This window comes from Lontra canadensis, unplaced genomic scaffold (assembly GCF_010015895.1).
Source record: "Lontra canadensis isolate GAN:19392208 unplaced genomic scaffold, GSC_riverotter_1.0 scaffold1, whole genome shotgun sequence".
NCBI lineage: Eukaryota > Metazoa > Chordata > Mammalia > Carnivora > Mustelidae > Lontra > Lontra canadensis.
This window is the reverse complement of record NW_022630995.1, coordinates 132,189,652-132,215,948: the sequence shown is the minus strand read 5'-3', so window position 1 is coordinate 132,215,948 and position 26,297 is coordinate 132,189,652.

Here is a 26,297-nt window from a genome sequence, read left to right as displayed (position 1 = left end):
ATACAAAGATAATTACTTTGAAATTTTTGCTTATAAATTTACACTATGTATAGGATAAAGTAAGCTTGGGACATAGAGAAACAAGAATGTTGAGTTATGAAGATATCTCTATTTTACAAATAGGCACAAAGAACTCAGTATATATTATTTCTTCAAAATGATATATTCTTATTTCTCACACTTGGTGTTTATTACAAAACTTTAACACACTGGGATGTAAATGCAATTGATTAATCACTAAATTCTACCCCTGAAACTAATACATTGCATGTTAATTAAATTGAATTTAAATAAAAATGTTTAAAAATTAAAAAAAGATAACTGAGATTTCTTTTTTTTAAAGTAATTGAAAAGATATATAAAACTTTTTCATTATTTAAGTCTGAGATTGTGCATCAGCCTTTCATAAGTCTGTGACCTAGAAATAATGTGATCCATGCAATAGAAGAAAATACCTCAAAGGAAAAACAGAGAACACACCTGAAGATCATCAACATCTGAGATATATCTCCATCCTACAGGAGATAAAGCACAGACCAGAAGTCAATATTCTAAGAAATCAGTTAGAATCTTAAGTGATCTCAAAATCTTACCTTGGAAGCCCCAGAAATCTGCAGGTGGAAATTTGTCTGCATCAGATGCAATTAAGCATGTGGTAAAGCAGTTTCCATATGTCATCCCTAGTGACTAAAAGGACTGCCATTGCTCTTCTAAGAAACACACACAAAAATAATGTTTATCCTCATGCGCCCGACTTTCTCAGAATTACTAAGCATTATATTTAATCAATTTAAAAGTGGATTAATGTTCCTTTACTCATCTACAATGCAGTATGGGGCAAGAAGATAAACCAGATCTGTGAGAACTAAAGATAAAGTAAACTATAATTAATCAGCAAGAAGAATCTTGGTGTCAAGGACTGTGGGAAGCTTTAGATGAACTGTTTTCCATAAGTTTAAAATCAGCACCCAAATCTTAATGTTCTCTTTGGGGACTCTTAGGGTGGAACACACATATCTCTGGAAAAAGCAACAATTTGAAACTATAAAATACGATTATTATCACCAGCAGAAAGGAAGAGCAGGAAATCCACCTGTTCCAGATCCTTCAATGACAGCAGACAGAAGCCATCTGCTGCTGTTGTGGGAAAGATACAGAAAAGAAAAGCACTTATGCAAAACCTGCCTGATACCAGGACCCTGAGAAGAGACAACTGTACTCCAGACCCTGTACCAAGTAGGGAGGCAGGGGATGTTTGCTACTGGGGAGGATCGGGAATTCTGAAAAAGTCCTATCCCTAAGATGAGCCACATAGGGCCTTCTTAAGACTGAGACCAGAGCAGGAAAACCAAGAAATCTTCCTGACAATAAGTCTCACACCAAGTACCAAAGAATAATCACCTACTATTAGAAATCCTCTCCATGGCACAGTCATGACAAAACTGCCAAAATCTGAGGGTAAAACAAAGATACTGAGAGAAACTCTGGTGCTCCAGGTCTCATCCTAAGCACAAGGCAGCAGCAGTACCCCACGAAATGAATTAAAGGACTTTGATGCACTAAAGCACCAATAAAACCCAGCTCAACTATAGTCTATACTAACTTGCTTTCTACCCCATACATAAACACTAATGGCTTTATAGAAGAAAAGGCATGCCATTACAGGGCATACAAATTATTTATCTCCATCTCTATTGCTCTTTTACACATAATTCCCAGCATTCAATAACAAAATTGTACAAAATTCAAAAGAGAAAAAAATGACCTATTGTCAAAATATAAAATAGTGACATTGACAAGAGATAAAAGAGCCAACAGAATCAGACCCAACCAAAAATGGCCTAGGTTGTTGGCATTATCAGATTGGTTTTAACTATTATTAAAATTTTAAATGATCTAGTGGAAAAGGTGGACAATTTGTGTAAACAGATGAGAAATTTCATCAGAGAGGTGGCAACTCAAAATAAATAAATAAGTAAACGTCCAATGGAAACATAATGAGTGAAAAATGTCATTCCAAAGATGAAGAATTCCTTCAATAGGCTGGACATAACATAAGAAAAGAAAATGCACCTGAAGATAGGTCAGTAAAAATGATCCAAACTGAAACAGACTAAAGAAAAAAAGAAAGTTAAATATAAAAGAGCATGTAAGATTTGTGAAACCACATTAAAACAACATTAAAAGGCCTAAAAGAAACAGGTAATTGGAGTCTCAGAAAAGAGAGGAAATCAAAGGAGAACTGTTTGAAAACATAATGGCCAGCAATTTTTCGAAATTAATAAAAGACAAACACACCATTATATTCCTCAGAAAGTTCTTCATATATATTCTTTCAGCCTCCACAAATCATTCATTCATTCTCTAAATATTTATCAAATGCTTACATTTTGCTCCAGACCTGGAACTTCTGAGAAAGTAACATAAAACTGAAATCTAAAGGATAAGGAAAAACCCTGTGCAAAGACAAAAGTGACTAGTGAGGACAGGGGGAGCCTGCTTCTAGCCAGAGGAATCAGCAATCCCAGTTGTCCCCAGGTGGGAAGCAGCCTGGTGTATTCTAGGAGTGGATAGGATGGAGTGGCGGCAATGCAGCAAGCCAGAGCAAGAATGACTAAAGATGAAGCCTAAAAATACAGAGGGTCACCAGCACCCTGTGGAATGAAAGAGGCATTGAGCAGAAGGGGAACTTAAGTTCGAGCTTCTGACTCCCTAGCCTCTTTCCACTTCCTGGGATAGTTCCCAGCTTTTGTAGAACTTTGTATTTTCCAGAACATGTCCACAGTCCTTATGTGTTCAAGAGCTCCTAAACTGGACGGCTGATTTGTAGAGCTCTAGCTTCTTTGCTCCATTGTCTAAAACCACTGCTTTGGGGCACCTGGGTGTCTCAGTCAGTTAAGCAGTTGACTCTTGATTTTGGCCCAAGTCATGATCTCAGGGTCCTGGGATCAAGCCCTGAGTCAGGCTTCGTGGTCAGTGGGGAGTCTGCTTGAGGCTCTCTCTTTCCTTCTCTCTCTGCCCTTCCCCACTCTCTGTAAAATAAATAATTTTTTAATTAAATAAATTGGGACATCTAAGTGGCTCAGTTAGTTAAGCAGCTGCCTTTGGCTCAGGTCATGATCCCAGGGTCCTGGGATGGAGTGCCACGTCAGGTTCCCTGTTCAGCAAGGAGCCTGCTTCCCCCTCTGCCTGCCTCTCCCCCTGCTTGTGCACGCTCGCACACTCGCTCTCTCTCTCTCTCTCTCTCTAACAAATAAATAAATAAATACTCTTTTTTTTAAGATTTTATTTATTTATTTGACACAGAGAGAGAGAGATCACAAGTAGGCAGAGAGGCAGGCAGAGAGAGAGGGGGGTAACAGGCTCCCTGCTGAGCAGAGAGCCCAATGCGGGGCTGGATCCCAGGACCTGGGATCATGACCTTAGCCGAAGGCAGAGGCTTTAACCCATTGAGACACTCAGGTGCCCCTAAATAAATACTCTTTAAAACAAATTTAAATAAATAAGTTAAACCATTGCTTTGCTGCTGAAATCTAAGTAGTGGCAAGAGGAATATGCTAAGCAATCTTTTGACTTTGAGTGAATCAAATGCTTGACTTATTAAGTCATGAATGATGGAGACTTTACAGACCCATTGGCTACTTTTGCATAGTTCCTAATTTCCTACCCCCAACACACCTCATGACCAGAATTATGTAACTAAAGATTCTACATCAAATGTTTACCACAAAGGATACAATTAAAGGTCAGTTTTACCTCCCCTTTTCCTCTATTGATCAATAAGGTAATAAAGAAGCTTATAGAGCACAAATATACAGGCAGCTAATGGGTGAGAGTTGGCACACATCTTTGGAGAGGATGTATTACCATAAGCTCATACTCTAGAAGGAGAGATGCAAACTGTCATAGAAAACATACACTGTAGGGTTTCTCTTGACCTATGACTTTCTTAGGTACAAAATGGAAGGAAATACTATCAAGTGTTATAAGCATTCATGAATGCTCCCCAACACCTGACGCCATATTAATGAAATGCCTTTACAAGCCTGTTTGTTATGATCTCTGAGCCTGTTCTCAAGGACTTTTCGCACATCTGCCTCCTCAGATCTTATCATTAGCCTTACAAATGAACTTAGCTCTGCCGAATTTCTAATCATGCTTCAAGTGTGTTGCCTCTGCTACAACCTACATAATGAAATATCATAAATTAATTTCTGATGCCAGGCTAGACATTTGACTCTTGAGTTCTAACTTTACTGATGATGTTTTGCAAGCTGTTCAGAAAACACCTATGTGCAAACACAGAGGTCGACTTCTGTTTGGGCCTAGATAGGCCACTGACTCTCTTTTCCCTGCTCCAGCTGCTTGGCAGGTAGGAACCAGCTAAAGTTCTCTGTCACAAAGATACTTCCTTCACTTCCCTCCCTCTTCAGTATCTTCATTTTGATTTCCACAGTAGCCATCCCCGGACAGATGGTGACCACACTGTACATACTTGCAACCAAATCCTAACAAGTCTGCCTGATGTGATCCCTGCCCATTCCTATACCCATTTTCTCAGCATTTCTCACCCCACGCTCCATGAGGCCCCTTAGTAGGGGACCATGAGGACCCTCCATGAGGGTCCCCAAAGCTCTACATTGTGATATTTAAAGCACAAATGAAGACAGCTGGATCTATGAAAAGTGCCATGGGACCTGGTGAGATAACTAGGAAGATGGGAATTCACCACCCAAGGCCCCCTCAAATTTCAAGGAAAGGAAAGAATTATAAGATTGAAGCCCATGGAGTTGCACTTGGAAAGCAGTGAATAAGAGAATCTATCAGTTATGGTCCAGCCAGAAGGCAGCCAGAAGATCCAGCCAGAAGGCAAACTATACCAGATGTCTGAATGGAAATAATTAGTATACAAAATAGTTTACTAGGATGAAAAGCTATTAACTAGGTAACTAAAAGGCTTAAAAGGAGACATCATAAAGGTAATAACTGCAGAAATCAATTACCTTCTGTGAGACTGAAGGGAAAAGGTTGAAATTATTAAATTATTAGACTTAGGGGAGGGAGCCTATGGTTGATGTTTACAGCTTCCTTCTTTTATTTCTAATTACATGACTTCCTTTTTTGCCCTCAACCAGGTGACTAAACCTCCATGTGCAAAGGGTCTGAATCTTCAGTATCCTGCTTTAGTTTTTGTAGTTTTCCATTAACTTTTATAAATGAATGTGGAAATGCTAAGAGACACCTCAGAGAGTCCTGTGAGTTTCAGAGAGTGTCCTCCCTGTCCCCTCTGTACAACCCCAGCCAATTTCCCCTGCCTTCCCGGATAGAAAGTCCAGAATATCTCTCTTTTCATGTGTGTCGGTTAAGTGTTCTGCTGATGATGAACATCATGATTAAAATAATGAGGCTAAAATACTACATATATTAGATCAAATAGGAAATATGAGAATAATTATTAATATAGTAAGTTTTTTAAAATGAGAAGAAGAAGTAGAAATGGGGTTTGTCTTAGTAAGTTAATACACAGTACATCATGTATGAAAACTGGTTACTAGTTTGCTTAATTATTACACAATTTATTTATATATCATTAATATAACATTTTTATCACTAGTTTCATTTTACCAAAATATTAAATTATATAAGTGTGTTCTCACCTCATAGTCTGGGTTTATCCACTAATTCCAGCATGAAGCAGAAGAGCATGTTGTGAATCCACATGTCAATCTATGGAAAAGCAACACTGTCAGTTGCAAATACCAGGCCAGAGTGGAAATTCTGGTTTGTTTTACCTGTGGCCATTTGATAGCCATGCCAAATTTCCTTTACCTGAACATCTGTGTGGTACTCTTCACCAAGAAAATGTGGGCTATGTTGCCCTAATTCCTTTTCCAATATGTAATTTTTTTAGGCAAGTTAAGACAGAGTGTTTCTGCAATTAAAACATTTAGAAACAGATGGTATGATAAAGATGATAAAGATCTGTTAATAATTTCCAAACTCAATAAAGGTGCTCACTTAATCTCTTCTGTTGATTATTTGTGAATTTTCCAACAGCAGTTTTAAAGAGAATGTTTTATTTCTTAATAAGATTAGAACAGCAAGGATACATACGAAAACAAATTGTAGTCATTTATTAAGTTGTCCCTAAGGTTTTAGCTTTCTCTCTTTGAAATGTACAGCAATTAAAAGATTAGCATTTGGCATCAGTTGATCTCCATGCCAACTGCCTTTGGAAGCCCAAGTCATATGTCTAATTCAGTAAAAAGTTAAAGCAACAGAGGTTTGTGTGTGTGTGTAATACCAAATGCTAACATAACCAGAAAGGAGCTGTTTCCAAAGAGAATTCTATTCTAAGCAGTAATATCAGGCTTAACTGATTTGTTCTTTGACTTGTGAAATGCTAACATCTAGCTACAAACAAGTACAAAAGGTCTCCATGTGAACCACACAGATAGATTTTAAATGTGTATAAACCCCTATCAAGCCATCTCCATTTTAGACTGACAATGACATTGAAATCTCTTTTGTATTCTCCTTTCTTGTCATTGCAAGTTTCAAAACAAGACAGTACTAAGTTTCAGGGTTTTATGTCAATGATTATGGTTGTTGTTAAAATTATGCATAGCCGTATAGAAAGGCAGCCAGAGTTTAGAGAATTGAACACTGGTCTTAGAATCAAATTAGGCTGGTTTTGAGTTTCTACTCACTCACTTGCTGGCTACATGAATGGAGGCAACTATCTAAAGATAGTGTTATCCACAGAAAACATACCAAGTACCAAAATAAAGGAAAAATGAAAAATATTCTTGAGAATAGCCTTTAATTTTAGAATTACAATGCAGCAGTTTAATTTTATATATCCCTGTAAGACACTTTTTTCTGTAACTCATTATTGATAAGTTAAAAGAATCTATCTCACAGGAGGGGAAATGGGAAAGGTAGGTATATATCTTTTCCATGTTATGCTTCAGAGGAATATTTAAATTAATAGTTTTTTTTTTTCCAAGCAAAACCTCCCTCACAACCCACCTTGACACTTTGTAATATGATAATCGAATTACCTCACACCCACCCAAGATATTCAGCAACAGAAGTTTTGATGGGGATGGGTCCCACTAGAGCAGAAGTTCCTTGAGGGCAGGATTTAGATCCATTGGATTCAGTGTTGTCCCCTTTTATAGGAAACAGTTCCTGAGATGTACAAATAGATAGTTGAAGTCTCCAACATTTGAGGGAAAGGATTTTTCAACCAAAACATAGTATAAGATATATTGGATATATTTTAGGTGAAAGAAGGGGTCAGGGGACGTTCAGGAATGGAGGCTGGAGGGTGAAACATACCACCCTTAAGATCTGGGTGGTCAAATTATTCAGTGCCAGATCTCCCATGCCAGTCTGGATTACCAATTAATATATAACCAGATATCACAAAGCAGAAATCACTTCAAAGTGAAACACTGAGCAGAGATAGTACAACATGCCTCTGGGTGTCAACTATATAATATTAATATTAAAGGAAATATAAGTGAATGTATTGATATCTTTCACTGAAGTTTATAAACTGGAATCAATCTTTCCTATGAAAAGGGTAAAGAATGGTTGGATAAATTATATTTAGTAAACAGATGTTGAACTTACTTGGATTCTACATATTTGGACAACATTAGGGGGAAAGATACATACACACACTCACACACACACCATAAATCAGAGATAAATTTAGAGCATGCCTTAGAATTTCTTACTTAAACTCCTAAGTTAATATTTCCCTGTAATAACCTGAGAGTGTAACATGTTTCTGAATTATATTTCTGATAGGCAGACAGTGCAGAATAATGGGAAGGTCAAGACTTGGTAGCAGAAAGATCTAAGTTTCAGTGCTGTCTCCGCCAATTTTTTAATAACTTTTGGCAAGCTGCTTAAACTCCCTCGATTTGTCATCTGTAAAACAGGGATATGAATACATTCTTAGCAGGTTGGTGTGAGGATAAATAAAGTAGGAAAGGTGGCTGGTATGAAGTGGGCACCCACTAATCCATTTTTCCTCCATCGTTTCCCTAGTCCCCATGACTACATACCCAGCCATCTTGATGGTTTTAAAATGCTCTTTACCTGAGAATACAGTCAAATAACTCATTCAATTGTTTGCTTTTAATAAAGCTAGATTGTAGGACTAAATTGGTGAAAATGATTAAACTGATAGCCTAATCAAAAAAGCTTAAAGTTAGAATATTATAGTAGATTTTATGGAGGATTATGATGGTTTCTGTCCTTCTCTTTGAAGAGCAAAGATGACATGACTAAACACAAACCCTCCTGAGGCTCCTGGGAGCTGTGCAACTGGAAATTTGCTGAAGGTGATTGCTTCACTGTACTTCATTGCGTAAATCCTACACCACCTTCAAGGTAAGAGCTTTGTTATTCTTGCAGCCATACTCCTTTTCTGGAATATTGAAGTTTCAGGAAGAAAGCAGCAATAATTTATTGTCTATAGAGAAAACGTACGTATGATATTTTAATCTCATAACTTATCCCTCTCATTTAGCATAGGCCAAAGCCTATAGAAATGCATATTAAAATCCAAAGCTGAAGTCTCTGAATTCCCTATCTTGTCCTAAGAGCCCTTACATGAAAGGCTAAAGAGGGCTTAGCCACATCCACTTTTGATGGATGGATGCACCACTTCAGTACATCTAAGGGGCTGCCCGTAAGTGTATAAGGTTAGGACTTGGGAGCCATCACCCTGTCTCCTGTCACATGCCTGCTGATCCAAATCCAAGATCTCCCAATTACTTCCTTTCAGTGCTGCTTGCCTTATCCACCTGGTGGACTGACTCCTCCATATCTCCTCCCACTTTCTAGATGCCCTGGTTGCCATTGTTGGTACTACAAAATGATTTGGCAATTTCTGCACTCATATGAGATATTCCTGGTAGGACACACTATAGTGAGTGATTAACAGCATTAACACTTACCTACATTATATGTATTTGTGTTATAAGCATTTGAGCTTCATTTCTGATTCTGGCTCTCCTGTGACTTTGGACAGTTTACTCCCCTGGAGTCAGCCAAACTGCAAAAGTCAAGGGTATAATCATGCAGGCTTCCAAATCTGCACAAAGACTTTTGGCACAAACTGCAAGAAGTTAGAGTCTAACTACAAACTTAGAGTAGCAAGTCCATGCAGGAACAAATTCACTTCTGGCACCACCTACAAGTTTGGAGGGGTTCCCAAAACTACCTCAAGTATGACAACTCATGAGAAGGATGCAGAACTCACCCAAACCTGTTATAGTCATGGTTACGGTTTATTACAGGGGAAGGACACAAATTAAAATCAGCAAATCAGGGATGCCTGGGGGGCTCAGTCGGTTAAGCATCTATCTGCCTTCGGCTCGGGTCATGATCACAGAGTACTGGGATCAAGTCCCACAATGAGCTCCTTGCTCAGTGGGGAGTCTGCTTCTCTCTCTGCCTGCCACTCCACCTGTTTGTGCTCTCTCTCCTTCTCTCTCTCTCTGACAAATAAATAAATATAAATAATAAAATAAAATCAGCAAAGCAATTGATTAATAGGCAGAGACCAGAAGAATTCCAGGTGAGGGGTTTCCATTGTCCTCAAGACAGGTTACCCTCTCAGCCTCAACATGTGAAAATTTACAGGGTGTTCTGCCACCAGGGAAGCTCACTCAAGCTTCCATGTTCAGATATTTTATTGAGGCTCCATTGCATAGACAGGATTAAACTGATTGGCCTCATGATTGGATTCAACCTACAGGTTGACTGATAGTTTGTAACCCCATGACATCCACCCTAAACCACGTGGTTGGTCTCTTTGGCATGAGCAGCCACTACTCTAAGAATATCAGGTCTAAGCAGCATCCACCCTAAACAAAAACATTCTATCAAGTATGATATAGATCACTTCCTGGAAGTCAAGGACAAAAACCAGACCTCTCTTTGGGCAAGGTCAAATTCTTTACTACACATTACTTAACATCTCTGAGAGCCAGTTTTTTCATCTATAAAATGAGAATAATGATATCTGCTCCATGATTTATAAGCTTTAATTTATTTAAAAAATGCAACTATTCTCTAAATTTAAAAACCCTACCTCATAAAAGAATCCTTTGAGTTTTCTACTCAACCAGAGTAATTTTTCTATGTCTGGCTGTCAAATGGCTCCTGCCTTTAAAGCCTACTTCCCAAAGATCTTTGGTAATTCTAATTGCACAGTGTCCTCAGGAGCATACACTCTCTCCACTGTCAGAGGAAAGAGTACACCGTAGCGGGAAGTGCACTGGACCAAGCATTGGTGATGAAGAGCTTGGTTTGAGACTCATTAGCTGTATGATTTAACATCTTTAAGTCTCAATATCCTCATCTAAAACTGTAGATGTCAGGGCACCTGGGTGACTCAGTTGATTAAGCGTCCAACTCTTGATTTAGTTCAGGTCATCAGCCTTATGAGATCAAGCTCCTCCTCAGGTTCTGTGCTGGGCATGGAGCCTGCTTAAGATTATCTCTCTCCCTGTCCCTCTGTACCCTGCCTCTTTCTCTAAAAAAATAAAATACTTTAAAATAGAGATGTCATAACTGGTCTATCTTACAGGGTTTTTATAAAATAAAATGAATTTATATATGAAAATGTTTGTTCAGCAAACTTTATTGGATGTAATGGTGAAGTCAAGCCCTCAGGTGCTGGAACTTCTATCCTCCAGGAGATTGGACATAAAGTGCTGAACAAAGTGGTTGATGTGTCCGTGTGAAGTGTCTTTTAGGTCACATCCAGCTAAATGGAACAGTTTGTAAATGGATTGCTGAATTTTCTCCTCCATCTCCTCTTAGTACTTGTGAGTGTTCTCCATTCCTTAAGTAGCATTTGAGATATTTTGCTCCTACATTCTCTCTTTAGCACTTATTCAATCATAAATACCCAACTGAACAGTAAGAGCCTCAAAGATTTTTTTTACAATATATAATACTTTGACAGATAAGGGTGTGATTCCACTTCCCTCATACCTTTTTGTCCTATCAGGATCTCTGAGACCCCTATGCTTATGAAAACTGATGCTGTGCTGGGCCACCCTTCCTTACTCCCTGGAGTCATAGGAGACAGCCCAGCCCCAGCCAGGGCACAGTGCCCTCAAGCTCTGCTTACTTTCTTGCCCTGGTGAGCCAGCTGAGCAACAAGGAGAGAAAGATTCCCCTAGAATCTTAGCAGCCAGCCCCTGCTTCTTTTCCACCAGGCCCTGTCTGGCACCTCACACATCCTCAGAGCCAAATAAACAGAAGGAGGGTGCACTCAAAGGTTCCCCAGATACTATCAAACCAAAAGTCTATAAACAGACATTCCCTAGCCAACAAAGCTTCAGCAAAACTCCCCAGTCCCATCCCTCCCTTCTCCATCTCCAAGGTCTACGATGATTTCTCTCTTCCTTTCAAAGTTCCCCCCCTTTCAGCTCTGCCCCAGCTCCCTTCTCTCACTTGCTTTTAAAAATTAGGGAAGGGGGGGCACCTGGGTGGCTCAGTGTGTTAAGCCTCTGCCTTTGGTTCAGGTCATGATCTCAGGGTCTTGGGATCGAGCCCCGCATCGGGCTCTCTGCTTGGCAGGGAGCCTGCTTCCTCCTCTCTCTCTGCCTGCCTCTCTGCCTACTTGTGATTTCTGTCAAATAAATAAATAAATTCTTTAAAAAAAAATTAGGGAAGGGGAAGAGCAAGATGGCAGAAGGGTAGGAGACCTAAAAGTCATAGGGTCCCCAGGAACTCGGATAGATATCTATCAAACCATTTTTGAACACCTACAAACTCAACAGGAGCTCAAAGAGAAGAATAGCTGCAATTCTATGAACAGAAAAGTGACTACTTTCTGGAAGGTAGGACTTGCAGAGAAGTGACTCCAAGGTGATATATGGGAAGAAAGACCGCGGAGGGTGGGGGGCAGCTCCCAGCAAGTTAGAGAGCAGCAGAGCACAAAATAGAAACTTTTAGAAGTCTGCTCCACTGAGGGACATCGCTCCAGAGGCTAAGGGTGGGGGTGGGGAGCCCTTGCGGAGACAGTATGGTCTCTAGACCCATGGGGTCACAAAAAGACCGGATGTGTCTGAGTGTGGCAGAGCTCCCAGGCTTTGGAGAAGGGAAGCCAGCTGCAGAGATGAAGCCGAGGAGTGTGCTCTCAGCTCAGGGTTACCTTAAACCATGATCCAAGGCACAGTTGGACCACTACTCTTTGAGCAGGGACCCCACAAGTGACAGATATGGGGAGATTCACCTTCCTCCTCCAGGATGAGGGGCGCAGGAGTGTGTGGCACAAATCTGCTGGGTTTGGAGACTCCAAATGGGGCCATGCACCAGAGATAGAAACAATTGGTCACAGGCCAAGTGAGCACAGAGCACAGCAGGAAACCAGAGAGACAGGAGGGATTGACTGCTTTTCTCTGAGGGCACACTGTGAAGTGGGGCCATGAGCTCTCAGCTCCCCTGGCTAGAGATTAGGAGGCCACCATCCTCATTCCCATCCTCCAAAGCTGTACGGAAAGCATTCAGGGAACAAAAACTCCCAAGAGTGAACCTGAGCAGATTACTTAACCTGGCCCCTGGCAAGGGCGGTGCAACTCCTACTCGGGCAAAGACATTTGAGAATCACTGCAACAGGCCCCTCCCCCAGAAGTTCAGAAAGAACATCCAGCCAAGACAAAGTTCACCGATCAATGAGAACTGCAAGACTTCAGAGCTACAGGAAAACAGCACAGAGAATTCATCGCTTTTTACCCCCATGATTCTTTAGTCTTTCAAAATTAAATTTTTTAAATTTTATTTCTTTCTTATTCTATTTTTTTAATTATTTCTCTTTCCTACTTTAACTCATTTAAACTATTTTATCCTATCAATACTTTTTAAAAAGTCTTTTTTAATTTTCATTGTTATAGTCCTATTCTATCCCTTCATTGCATTTAACTTTATTTTTTGTATACATATAAGTTTTTCTTTCTTTAAAATTTTGGGATACAGTTTCTTCTGACAAATCAAAATATACCCTAAATATAATGTATGACTTTGTTCTAGTCTCCAGCCTGATCACATTCTCTTTTTTTTTCCTTTTTTCTTTCTTTTCTCTTTTTTCAACCAACTTCTTATCTCATCAATTCCTTTTTTAGAATCTTCTTTAATTTTCATCTTTACAGTCATATTCCGTCCCTTCATCATGTTTGTTATTTTTGTATCCATATACACTTTTTTTTCTTTAAAATTTTGGGAGGCAGTTTCTCCTAACAGACCAAAATACACCCAAAATCAAGTATGTGGCCCTGTATATTCATCAGTGTGTATATATATATATATATATATATATATATATAATTTTTTCCCTCCTTTCTCATCCTCCTGGTTATGGGTCTCTTCTGATTTGGTTAGGTTTTTTTGGTTATATTTGGTTATATTTTTCTGGGGTCGTTGCTACCCTTTTAGTATTTTGTTCTCTCATTCATCTATTCTTATCTGGATAAAATGACAAGACAGAAAAACTCACCTCCAAAAAAAAAGAACAAGTACCAGCTGCTAGGGACTGAATCAATATGGACATTAGTAAGATGTCAGAACCAGAGTTCAGAATGATGATTATCAAGATGCTAGCTGGGCTTGAAAAAAGCATAGAAGATACTAGAGAATCCCTTTCTGGAGAAATAAAATCCCTTTCCAGAGAAATAAAAGAACTAAAGTCTAACTAAGTTGAAATCAAAAAAGCTATTAATGAGGTGCAATAAAAAATCGAGGCTCTTACTGCTAGGATAAATGAGGCAGAAGAGAGAATTAGTGATATAGAAAACCAAATTGTAGAGAATAAAGAAGCTGAGAAAAAGAGAGATAAACTACCAGACCACAATGGGAGAACCTGAGATATAAGTGATACCATAAGACAAAACAATATTAGAATAATTGGGATCCCAAAAGAAAAAGAAAAAGAGAGAGAGGCAGGAGGTATATTAGAGCAAGTTATAGCAGAGAACTTCCCTAATTTGGGGAAAGAAACAAACATCAAAATCCAGAGAACTTCCCTCAAAATCAATAAAAATAGGTCCCATCATCTAATAGTAAAGCTTACAAGTCTCAGTGACAAAGAGAAAATCCTGAAATCAGCTCGGGACAAAAAGTCTGTAACATAATGGCAGAAATATTAGATGGGCAACAGACCTATCCACAAAGACCTGGCAGGTCAGAAAGGACTGGCATGATATATTCAGAGCATTAAACAAGAAAAATATGCAGCCAAGAGTACTATATCCAGATAGGCTATCATTGAAAATAGAAGGAAAGATAAAAAGCTTCCAGGACAAACAAAAACTAAAGAATTTGCAAACACCAAACCAGTCCTATAAGAAATACTGAAAGGGGTCCTCTAAGCAAAGAGAGAACCTAAAAGTAACAGACCAGAAAGGAACAGAGACAATATACAGTACAGTCATCTTACAGACAATACAATGGCAATAAATCCATATCTAGTTACCTTGAATGTAAATGGGCTAAATGCTCCAATCAAAAGACACAAGGTACCAGAATAGATTATTTAAAAAAACAAAAACAAAAACAAGATGCATCGATATGCTGTCTGCAAGAAACTCATTTTAGACCCAAATACACCTCCGGATTTAAAGTGAGGGAGTGGAGGGGCACCTGAGTGGCTCAGTGGGTTAAAGCCTCTGCCTTTGTCTCAGGTCATGATCTCAGGGTCCTGGGATTGAGCCCCGCATCCAGCTTTCTGCTCAGCGGGGAGCCTGCTTCCCCCCCTCTCTCTCTCTGCCTGCCTCTGCCTGCTTGTGATCTCTGTCTGTCAAATAAATAAATAAAATCTTTTTTAAAAAATAAATAAAAGAATAAAGTGAGGGCTTGGAGAAAAATTTACCATGCTAATGGTAAATCAAAAGAAACCTGGGGTGGCAATCCTTTTATCAGACAAATTAGATTTTAAGCCAAAGACTATAATAAGAGATGAGGAAGGACACTATATCACACTCAAAGGGTCTGTCCAACAGGAAGATCTAACAATTTTAAATATCTATGCTCCTAACATGGGAGCAGCCAATTATATAAACCAATTAATAACAAAATCAAAGAAACACATTGACAATAATACAATAATAGTAGGGGACTTTAACACCCTCCTCACTGAAATGGACAGATCGTCCAAGAAAAAGATCAACAAGGAAATAAAGGCTTTAAGTGACACACTGGACCAGATGGACATCACAGATATATTCAGAACACTCCATCCCAAGGCAACAGAATACTCATTCTTCTCTAGTGCACATGGAATAGGTCGTTCTCCAGAATGATTCTTTCTGAATAGATCACAGAATAGATTCTCCAGAATAGAGCACATCCTGGGTCACAATCAGGTCTCAACAGGTACCAAAAGATTGGGATCATTCCACGCATATTTTCAGATCACAGAGCTAGAACTCAATCACAAGAGGAAAGTTAGAAAGAACCCAAATACATGGAGACTAAAGAGCATCCTACTAAAGAATGAATGGGCCAACCAGGAAATTAAAGAAGAATTGAAAAAATTCATGGAAACAAATGATAATGAACACACAATTGTTCAGAATCTTTGGGACACAGTAAAGTCGGTCCTGAGTAAAGTATATAGTGATACAAGCCTTTCTCAAGAAACAAGAAAGGTCTCAAGTACACAACCTAACCCTACACCTAAAGGAGCTGGAGAAAGAACAACAAAGAAAGCCTATACCCAGCAGGAGAAGAGAAATCATAAAGATCAGAACAGAAATCAGTGAAATAGAAACCAAAAGAACAGTAGAACAAATCAATGAAACTAGGAGATGGTTCTTTGAAAAAATTAATTAGATTGATAAACACCTGGCCAGATTTATCAAAAAGAAAAGAGAAAGGACCCAAATTAATAAAATCATGAATGAAAGAGGAGAGATAACAATCAATACCAAAGAAATACAAACAATTATAAGAACATATTATGAGTAACTATATTCCAGCAAATTTGACAATCTGGAAGAAATGGATGCATTCATAGAGATGTATAAACTGCTCAAACTGAACCAGGAAGAAATAGAAAACCTGAACAGACCCATAAGCAGTAAGGAGATTGAAGCAGTCATCAAAAATCTCCCAAAAAACAAGAGCCCAGGGCCAGATGGCTTCCCAGGGGAATTCTACCAAACATTTAAAAAGAATTAATAACTATTATCCTGTTCCAAAAAATAGAATGGAAGGAAAACTTCCAAACTCATTTTATGAGGCCAGCATTACCTTGATCCCAAAACCAAAGACCCCAACAAAAAGGAGAATAACAGACCAATATCCTTGAGGAACATAGATACAAAAATCACGAAAATACTAGCCAATAGGATCCAACAGTACATTAAAAGGATTATTCACCACAACCAAGTGGGATTTATTCCAGGGTTGCAAGGTTGGTTCAACAGCCGCAAATCAATCAATGTGATACAATACATTAATAAAAGAAAGAACAAGAACTACATGATACTCTCAATAGATGCTGAAAAAGCATTTGACAAAATACAGCATCCTTTCTTGATCAAAACTCTTCACGGTGTAGGGATAAAGGGTGCATACCTCAATATCATAAAAGCCACCTATGAAAAACCCACAGTGAATATCATTTTCAATGGGGAAAAATTGAGAGCTTTCCCCCTAAGGTCAGGAACATGGCAGGGATGTCCACTATCCCCACTGCTATTCAACACAGTACTAGAAATCCTAGCCTCAGCAATCAGACAACAACAACAACAAAAATAAAATAAAAGGCATCCGAATCGACAAAGAAGAACTCAAACTCTCACTCTTTGCAGATGATATGATACTTTATGTGGAAAACCCAAAAGACTCCACTCCAAAACTGCTAGAACTCATACAGGAATTCAGTAAAGTGTCAGGGTATAAAGTCAATGCTCAGAAATCAGTTGCATTTCTATGCACCAACAACAAGACAGAAGAAAGAAAAACTAAGGAGTTGATCCCATTTACAGTCACGCCCAAAACCATAAGATACCTAGGAATAAACCTAATCAAAGAGACAAAGAATCTGTACTCAGAAAAATATAAAGGACTCATGAAAGAAATTGAGAAAGACACAAAGAAATGGAAAAACGTTGCATGCTCTTGGATTGGAAGAATAAATATTGTGAAAATATCTATGTTACCTAGAGCAATCTACACATTAACGCAATCCCTATCAAAATAGGATCAACTTTATTCAAAGAAATGGAACAAATAATCCTAAATTTGTATGTAATCAGAGAAGACCCTAAATACCAGAGGAATGTTGAGAAACAAACCAAAGTTGGCGGCATCACAATTCAAGGCTTCAAGCTCTATTTTAAAGCACTAATCACCAAGAAAGTATGGTACTGGCACAAAAATAGACACATAGATCAATGGAAAAGAATAGAGAGCCCAGAAATGGCCCTTCAGTGCTATGGTCAACTAATCTTTGACAAAGCAGGAAAGAATGTCTGATGGAAAAAAGACGGTCTCTTCAACAAATGGTGTTGGGAAAATTGGACAGCCACATGCAGAAGAATGAAACTGGACCATTTCCTTTTACCACACACAAAAATAGACTCAAAATGGATGAAAGACCTCAATGTGAGACAGGAATCCATCAAAATCCTTGAGGAGAACACAGGCAGCAGCCTCTTTGACCTCAGCCACAGCAACTTTTTCCTAGAAACATGGCCAAAGGCAAGGGAAGCAAGGGCAAAAATGAACTTTTGGGACTTGATCAAGATAAAAAGCTTTTGCACAGCAAAGGAAACCAAAAAACAACCAACAGAATAGGAGAAGATATTTACAAATGACATATCACATAAGGGCTAGTATCCAAAATCTATAAATAACTTATCAAACTCGGGGTGCCTGGGTGGCTCAGTGGGTTAAAGCCTCTGCCTTCAGCTAAGGTCATGATCCCAGGGTCCTGGGATCAAGCCCTGCATCAGGCTCTCTGCTCAGCAGGTAGCATGCTTCCTTCCCTCTCTCTGCCTGCCTCTCTGCCTACATGTGATCTCTGTCTGTCAAATAAATAAATAAAACCTTTAAAAAAAAAAAAAAGAACTTATGAAGCTCAACACCCAAAGAACAGATAATCCAATCAAGGAATGGGCAAAAGACATGAACAGACACTTCTGCAAAGAAGACATCCAGATGGCCAACAGGCACATGAAAAAGTGCTCAACATTGCTCGACATCAGGGAAATACAAATCAAAACCACAATGAGATACCACCTCACACTAGTCAGAATGGCTAAATTAACCCATCAGGAAATAACAGTTGTTGGAGAGGATATGGAGAAAGGGGAACCCTCCTACATTGTTGGTGGGAATGAAAGCTGGTGCAGCCATTCTGGAAAACATTATGGAGGTTCCTCAAAAAGTTGAAAATAGAGCTACCCTTAGACTCAAGAATTGCACTACTGGGTATTTACTCTAAAGATACAAATGTAGTGACTCAAAGGGGCATGTGCACCCAAATGTTTATAACAGCAATGTCCACAATAGCCAAACTATGGAAGAAGCCTAGTCCATTCACAGAGGAAGGAATGTCCACCAGCAATGTCCATTCTTGGGGAAAGGGAGAGGGGGGGAGCCCCAGAGCCCCATCTCTCAAATTACAGTATCTTCCATGGAGAGCTACTTCATGGTACCTAACTTGGCTCAGGCCATAATAAGCCAACCTAGAAATCCAATTTCTTTCCATTGTAATGAATGATTTATAAGCTTTGAACAGTTTGGTTCCAAATTACAAGGAGACCAATTTTCCTCACCTGTGCTCTCCTGCAGCCAAGAGCAAATGAGATTTCATGAGTGAAAAAGAGGGGACAGATGCAAACAATGAATTGTTCCTGAAAGAGATGACTGCTCCCCTGCAAAGGCCAGTGCCACTTCACTACAATTGTTCCAGAAGACTAAACAGAGAAGACTGTATGTCTTCATCTGATGTAGCCCAGAGCCAACCTGTTGGAAACTTCATCTACTTATGTAAGAGGTAGGAAAAATATGAATTTGGAACACAGATTTGGTCTGTAACTTAAAGAGGCAAGCATAGACATCATTTCTAAACAAATGATTGCTGTGTTTAGTATTGCAATCAATCGGCCCTGGCAGAGACCAGAGGGCACACTCCCTCTGGCATGGAGTGGGGGAGGGGGGAGTTAACAAGGGTAGAACATAGACTTGAGGGAAACCAACAAGCACGACTCAGCACTAGAGCCTCTTATTATCATCAGCCCACACCCACAGCGAGGGGATGCACACATGAGAGAACAGTTATGGCAAGGGCCACCTCACAAGATCTGTGGAATCTGGTAGAAGAACACAGCCAACCCACAATGCCAGGATAGGGAGATAACCTGGAGAATAAGCACATTCCTCCTGACCTCCAATTTTGACATCTTCCATTGGTATCACCCAATCACAAGTCCAAAGACAAAGGAGCACATGGATGTGGGCCAGGATGAAGAATGAAAAGTAAAAAGAGGAGCTGGAAGGAGAAGCAAAAAGTAGTTAATACAATAATCCTTTATATGTTCTATATTATGTGGGAATATATCATGAGTTCTGAATTGAACTGGGTCCTCCAAAAATACATGTGTAAACCCTAATCCCTAATGACCTGTGGATGTGGCCTTATCTAGAAATAGGGTCTTTGTAGATGGAATCAAGTTACAATGATGTCCTACTGGATTAGGGTGGGTCCTAATCCAACGACTGGTGTCCTTATAAGAGGAGAAAAATTTGGACACAGGCCCAGGGAAAAAGTTATGGGCCTGCAAAGGCAGAAAATGAAGTGACTGGTCTTCAAAACAAGAAATGCCAAGGAATGTCAGTAACCACCAGAAGCTAGGAAGAGGTAAGGAGGGATCCTCCCCTAAAGACTTTGAAGACACCATGGCTCTGTCTCTCTACTGATTTTGGACTTCCAATCCTCAGAACTGTGACTTAGTAAATATCTATCATTTTAAGCCATCCAAATTTGTGGTAATTTATTATAGCAGCCCTAGAAAACTAGTAGACAATGTAGACCATTGATAATAGACCCTGTATCAGCATCACCATGTAAATGTTACTGCACTTCAGGGAAAACAGGACAAATGAAAAACTAGTCCCAGAAGCAGTAATTTCAGGAGGGATGAGTTGTCTTTTGAAAATGGAAGGGGCAGTGTCACTAGCATTCAGCAGTGTCACTAGCATTCATAAACCCTGTAGGTGACCTACAGACTAGTCACCATTATAGATATCCAGTGATATCCGAGTGATAGAAGATGTTCCTATAACTACCCTCTATGTGACATTTTTGTGGTTATCTTAGAAGCTTTTCTAAAGACTATAAAGCTCTGGTTCTCAGCCAGAGCTTCTTTTGTCCCCCAGGAGCCATTCAGCATGTCCAGGGACATTTCTGGTTGTCACAATTGAGGGACTCTACTTGTATCAAGGGCATAGAGGTCAGGGATCCTCCTAATCACCGTGCAGTACACCAGCCAGCCCGCCACAACAAAGAATTATCCTCTGCAATGTCAATAGTGTTGAGGTTGGTAAGCCCTCACCTAAAGGAATATTCCAGCATTGTAAAATTGGAAAATGATTTGTACCTACAGAAGCAATGACCAAATCCATGTTAATCGTAATGAAGATTATTAGTGGAAGACTTACAAGGGCACATGTCAGAGATGCTAACCCACCAGTAACTGCAAATACAGATTTCACGATTTACCCCTCATTCATTAATTGACATTTTTAATTCTTCTTTGGTTTCCCCATCTGTGAAATGGGGACCCAAAATAGAATCTAGATTTGCTAGGGAGAGTAAAGGAGAAAATGTAGGAAATGTGCTATTGCACAGTAACTTCTCCAATAATGCCAGCCATTACTATTACCATCATCACTAACACCATCATGATTATTATTAACATCCATCCCACCAGAGTCCCAGAGACCACGTCCCACCACCATTTTGTCCCATCTCACTTCTGAGCTGTCTCTGTTTTGACATGACCTGACTCCATGAGATCTCTGGAAAAACAATTTGCTGATCTTTGTCAAAAATTATAAAATCAAACTGCAACTAAATGCTGAAAGGAAATCTCCTTTTCTTTGAATTACTCCATATCATTATCAAGACAGACTCAAGCTTCTGTGCACCATTTCCTTACTTTGTAAATAAAAAGAAAAATACTTTTATATTTGTTTCTTTCTTGGTTGGTCAGAACAATTCTAGCTTTTTCACTCCTCAGCTATGTGTCTAAGAAATGTTTCTATAATTTTACATAAATTAAGCTGATTACATAGTTCTGTAAATATACTTAAGTTTGTTTGTACTTATCATCGTTCTTTTAAAAAGCAGAACATTGTTTTCCCTAGATCCTGAATTTGTCCAGGAAAAAAAAAAGAAAACATTAATCAGTCTCTAGTAGCAGAGGTTTTGTATACTTTATCTCAAGTACTTCTCATAAAAACCAGGCAAAGTTGATGTTTTTATTTTTGTTTTTGGATTATGAAACTAAGTCTCTAAACAATTAAATAACTGGCTAAACATCACACAGTTTCTAGGGACTCGAGCCTGGATTTGAACCCAGAGATGTCCTACTCCAAAGCCTGTGCCCTTCCCAGGACTCACCGTGCTCCCAATCAGCAGTCTACCCCCGGGCCCTCCCTCATGACGGAGAGAACAACCAGAGATCATTGTAGGGCACTCGGGAAAGGGATTATAATGAATGGCCCCCACCTATTTATGTTCTCTAGGGAAGGCTTCCACCTAACACTTCTATAGTTAGATCATGTCTATTGATCTCACCAAAGTCCCTCTAACAGCTTTAAAAACAATTTCGAAACATCCCAGTCCTCGCCGGGCTACCAAATCTATAACACTTTTGCCCCTTTATTTCACATGCAATTTGTTTCTTGCACCCACCCTTCAGTCCAGTTACTGTTTGGAGCTCAGAGTGCCTAAATGCTTGTTAGAGCAAAAGGACTCTGGTTGTCCAAAAACAGATTCCAAAGAAAACAGTGCCAAACCAAACCCAGAAGGAATGGGGAAAGAGTATAGGAAAGTCCATTTTCCTTCCATCGTGCTCTCAGACAACCTCAACCCGAGTTCATCCTGCCCTGTCGTAATTTCTTCTAGACCTTGGATATACAGCCAAAGCTCATTTTCCTGAAAGATTCTGTGATGCTTTCTTTCACACATACTATAACTCACCGGTGAATGAGGCCAAAATAAACGAGAGGCAAACTTAAGAGGCAGGCTTTGTTGAGCACTTACGATGACCCAGGCACTGTGCTAAGGGGCTCTTCTGTGGTACGTCCATATGGAGGGAAAAGAAAAGAGTAAAAGGAACTCTTCTGAAGTGTGACTTCCAGTAAATGTGAAGCAGAAAGTGCTACCTACTAGCCCTGGAGATCCGCTCTCAGTTTGGGTTAACATTGGCATCCTGAAATATTTAGTCACTAGCTAGCCAGCGTGCCCTGGTCTCATTCTTGTATCCGAAATGATGGTTTTTAAAGAGGGGAAGATGAAGGAAAAGGAGAAGGGGGGAGGAGAAGGAGAAGAGGAAGAAGAAGGAGGAGGAGGAGGAGGAGGGAAGGAGGAAGACGAAGAAGAAGAAGGAGAAGAGGAAGAGGAAGGAGGAGAAGGAGAGGAAGGGGGGAAAGGAGAGGGAGGGAGAGGGAAAGGAGAAGGAGAAAAAGGAGAAGAGGAAGAAGAAGGAGGAGGGGGAGAAGGGAAGAAGAAGAAGGGGAAAGGGAGGTGTGAGGGGGAGGAAGAGAAGGGGTAAAATGGGGAGGAGGGGGAGGTAGAAAAGAGATGCCGGACCAGGACAAAGTTTAACATTCAATAATTAACAGAAGTTCACATAGAATGCAATATTTTAAAACCAAAAGTTTGTGTGATTTGAATTCTACAAAGTGTGTTTATACCTGAGGAATATTTGTGGCTACATGACCACAAAGCAGCTTGAGGCCCAGTGTCTTTTTCTCACTTGGACACGGTTATGTAGTTGCTTTTGTCTTTTAGCAAAACAACCTCCTGCAAGATAAAAGTAATATGCCTTTTAAAACTCAGAAATACTTTTTTTCCCCCGGAAATTATGCACAATTTGTCCACAGTGGCATCTTGACAACTTCGCTATTACTGGGCACACACACCTATAGTGATACAAACATCATCATAATTGCATACATGCCCATAGCACAGTGGCTTTGCCATACAAGCTCAGTGTTCTTCAACACTATTCTGATAATGAAACAAGAATACTATTTCAAAATGCCCTCTGAGCTGTGGAGAGAAGTTTAAAGACAACTTTTCTCAACTCACTTTAAAAAGTGGGCATTTTAGCCAGAGGTTCTTTTTTTTTTAAGATTTTATTTATTTGACAGAGATCACAAGTAGGTAGAGAGGCAGGCAGAGAACGAGGAAGGGAAGCAGGCCTCCTGCTGAGCAGAGTGCCTGATGCAGGGCTTGATCCCAGGACCCGGGGATCATGACCTGAGCTGAAGGCAGAGACTTTAACCCAGTGAGAAACCCAGGTGCCCCTAGCCGAGGTTCTTAAAAATCAAAAAGAGACAGGTCTGTTGAATACAGAGAGTGTCTCTTCTCCCACGTCTCAGGTTCCAGGACAGAATCCGCTCAGAGTTCTGGTACCCCTCAACCACCCAGTGGGCATGGCTGATCCTGAATGAGGTGCTAATGGCTCCTGGGCACAGCTGGCTATAGAGGTAGAGATTGGGATGGAGAGGAAGAGGATGAAGGGTGGGGGGAGGCAGGGAGAGAGAAAGAGGATGAGACAAGTCCTATATCAGAAGGATGGAGAGGGGGGCACCTAGGTGGCTCAGTTGGTTAAGCAACTGCCTTCTGCTCAGGTCATGATCCTGGAGTCCCAGGATCGAGTCTTGCATCAGGTTCTCGGCTCCATGAGGATTCTGCTTCTCCCTCTGACCTTCTCTGCTCTCATGCTCTCTTTCACTTTCTCTCTCAAATAAATAATTTTTTTTTTTTTTTAAGGAAGGATGGAGAGGAAAAGGATGAGGGGAGGGGAGAGGGGAAGAGAAAGGGAGAGGATGAGACAGGTCCTGAATCAGAAGGCTATGGGTAGAGTCAGACCATCCTTCCACACTTCAGATTTGAGCCCAGCTGCAGCCTCCCTGACAACCACCCCCACCCCCAACCCCCCAAGCCTCGCTTCTTCTTGCCCTGGTTCCTGTGCCCCATTATCAGCACCAGTGCTGGCTGAGTCCTCTGACTCAGGCTTCTGGGCATTCCTTAGCTTCACTCTGTGAGGGTGTGGTGGTGCAGGGAGTCGGTCTGGGGACTGGAGGGCTTGTCTTGCTCAGGGAGTCAACATTATCAACAGCTAGGGGTCGTCATATTTTATGGCCAGATCTCGCTGTCCAGTTCAAAGCTATTTCTGAACCATGGCACATTTTAATCACAACCTAAAGATTTTTGTGTGCCTTCCATTTTGACCTTCCCTTAGATGCTACAGGAAATTTCCTAGCCACAGACTTATGAGATCAGTAGGAAAAGAACTTTAATAAATATCTAAAAAGCAACCAGACTGTCTTCCAGCTCAGTATGGGGAGACTGAGGTTCTCAGAGGTGCCTGCTCCCTGAGACTATCATTTAACAAGCTGTGGCTGCTGCTCAGGGATGAGCTGAGTCCAGGGCTCTGTCTTCTCTTGAGTTCATCCTTCCCAGTGTCCGGTGAGTCTGTTTGTGGCTTCTCATATAGGTCAATAGTGAAGGAAGCAACGTAACTCTTCATGGAATTTCGGTGTCACCCAGGAGACCGGTTTCAGATAAGCCAGGACAGACTCCAAAATTAGGATCTAGGCTCCTGGGGTCAGGGCTGGGCTCGGGGGAGTTAGTTATACGGTGATAGAGAAGGTCAAGGGCGGTTCTCTAGATGGCAAGCTGCCCTGGGAGGAGCTCAGGCTAAGGAAGACCTTTTCAGAGGACAGCCCCTTCCAAAGGGAAGGCTGACAGTTAGGGGGAGAAAGGAGACAGTCTAAGCAGTTTGCCCTCAGTGGCTTCCTGGATGAATGCAGTCCTGAGCCTCAGAGGTCTAGAAAGGAGGGAGAGAGAGCAAAGAAGGAGGGATAGAGGAGGCAGAAGAGAAAGAAAGACAACAGGCAAAGGGAAATTATGAATGTCTGTGACAGAAAATGTATCTGGGAGACAGGAGATCAGGAAAACAGAAAAGTATGAGAAATGGGCACCATATTTTAGGCTGCAAAAACTCAAAAATGGTAGTGGGTTTGAAGGTGAGTCATAAATGGGAAAAAAAATTACTTTCTGACCTACTATTTTTTGTTTCTTGAGCTACCGTCCCAGAGGATCCATCCATAATGAGCACGCTATCCAAGCACCTAAGATGGCCACGTGCAGGATCTGCGGATGGCTGGTTAGGTGGTTAGCTGCCTCGGTTAGGAAGTTAGGGTACCCCTCCAGCCCCCCACCCCACTGCACTCCAGGATAGCACAAGGTGCTATTCTCACTTCCGCGTGGGTGAATAACAGAAAGAGGAGATAACATGACCAAGTTCATGCGGGCAGGAGCCTGCACGCCTGTTCAGCTTGGCGAAGGACCCAACCAAGAATCCAGCATCTAATCCCTCTTTTCAGGTCTGCCTGTTAGCTCTGCAGATCCGTCAGCGCCTCCCAAGAACTAACAAAGAGCACGTGTGGCGGTCGGGAACTTGAGGTGTGCAGAAAGCGGGCGTTTTCTTACTTTAATTACACACATACTTGGCTTTGAAATACCTCTGTGTATTTAATGCAAGAAAATATATTTTAAGGTTTAAAGCAAAGAATGCCGCACCGCCCACCGTTTTAATCTTCCCTCACCAGACCCCAAATCCCACAGCAGTGGTTCGTGCAGCCAGAGAAGCCGTGGCAACAAATTTATGAAGCTCTGGTTAGACTCACTGCTGTTTCCTCACCATCTTGCTCTTCAAATGTAAGGCTTAAAATAAACACCGAGGAAAAGCTGCCACAAAGATTCTGGAGCAAAGGGTAGCTGTAGGCAAGTGACTGTGGCCAGCTGCTTTGAGACTGTTTCATTGCAAGGGCAGGGAATGGAAGTGTGCCTGGTGGTGTCAGGGCTGATTTTTTTAAGGAATTTCTAGAATAAATATTAGTGTAAATGTGGGTAAGAAGAAATAGCAGTTTAGCCAGAGGGTTCACTGAAAAAATTGTAAGTCATGTAATCAGGACATTCAGAAGAATTTATTATTATAATATGCAAATTCATG